The sequence below is a fragment of the Carlito syrichta genome, unplaced genomic scaffold (assembly GCF_000164805.1).
Source record: "Carlito syrichta isolate Samal-C Ts95f unplaced genomic scaffold, Tarsius_syrichta-2.0.1 Scaffold314837, whole genome shotgun sequence".
Lineage (NCBI taxonomy): Eukaryota > Metazoa > Chordata > Mammalia > Primates > Tarsiidae > Carlito > Carlito syrichta.
Window position 1 is genome coordinate 437,042 of NW_007258933.1, and position 1,335 is coordinate 438,376.

Sequence of the window (1,335 nt, forward strand, 5' to 3'; positions counted from 1 at the left end):
AGATACCAACAAAGCAAATGATTAAGCAGAAAACACTGGTACCAAAATAAACAAAGGCAAGATTTACCAATAATGGTAAAGATGGAACTGACTTTTATACTGGACCATACCTTTTCCTACCCAATTTAGTTAGAGACAAGACCAGCGGAGGCACTGTAAGAGACTATGGCTGTCTTTCTTGATATTCAGACATCCTAGTTTCCAATAATTTTTTATGGACCTGTTGCCCATGAATTAATATAAACCTATTCATATTTAGGGATTAAATTTTACAAGCAAAAAGTTGAATTGCCTTCTGTCCTAAAATGTTTGCTTTCTTTTTTCTTTTCAGACCAGAGTCAAAATATTTATATAGTATTCATACTGCAGCACCTTCCACCCACCCTTTGGTCATTTGAGCTGCCTTTCTTTGGTTCTTTTTCTGCTTTCAGATCTTTCTTGAAGTATAGTAAGCAGAACCGTACTGGATATTCCAGTGGCAGTTAGGACCATTATTGTTGGAATAGATTCTGCTATGTCTTGGTCTTCTAGTCGGTCTATTTCTAGGACTATAAGATCTTCTTCATGTCCTTCTTTCATTACTCTGGCTTCTAGAACGTCTATATCTGTCATAACCAACATAGCATGAAGAACTATAGACGTTCCTCCCTTCCTTGGCTTTCATCTGATTTGGTGTCTTCCAATCACCCTGTACAAACTGTATTTCAATTTGACATCCACAAATCCATTTTCTGTTCAAGTTATGTAAAGCATCTTCAGCATCACAAACGTCCTCAAACTGGACATAAGCAAATTCTCTTGGACGGCAAGTGTAGAAATCAAGTGGAACATATACAACAACTATAGGACCATAACGACCAAATTCACATTGTAAATCTTCAGACCAGGTGTCATCAGCCATGTTCCTGATGAACAGAGACATGTTGACATGGAGCAGGTAGTGGGACATGATGTCAGCGTGAGTTTCAGCCAGGGGCACTAATGAGCTCCGAGTTCAATTTTAAACATTGAGAATTGAAGCGTCTTTAAGACATCCTTGTGAGTTAAACTGTAGGCCAATTATTTGGTCCTCAAGATTCATACATGCACTGGAGATATACATTTGGAAGTCATCAGCATGTAGGGATGGTAACTGAAGTGATGGAAGTGGATATCATCACCCCATACCAGAGACTTCTTAACCTTAGCACAGCACTAAATACTGTGAGAGAAGAAAGAAAGGGAACAGGGTTTTCCCACATCACGATGTCTGGGATGCTCTTCCCAATTCTCTATCCGTCCCTGGCTGATGGAAACAACTTCCCTCTATGGTCTGCTACATCTCCTGCATATTCT

General features: G+C 39.3%; 1 pseudogene; it reads right to left on the bottom strand.

Annotated features, from left to right (window-relative positions):
- Positions 1–314: 314 nt before the first annotated feature.
- LOC103274623 lies at positions 315–949 on the bottom strand (annotated as a pseudogene).
- Positions 950–1,335: the final 386 nt, after the last annotated feature.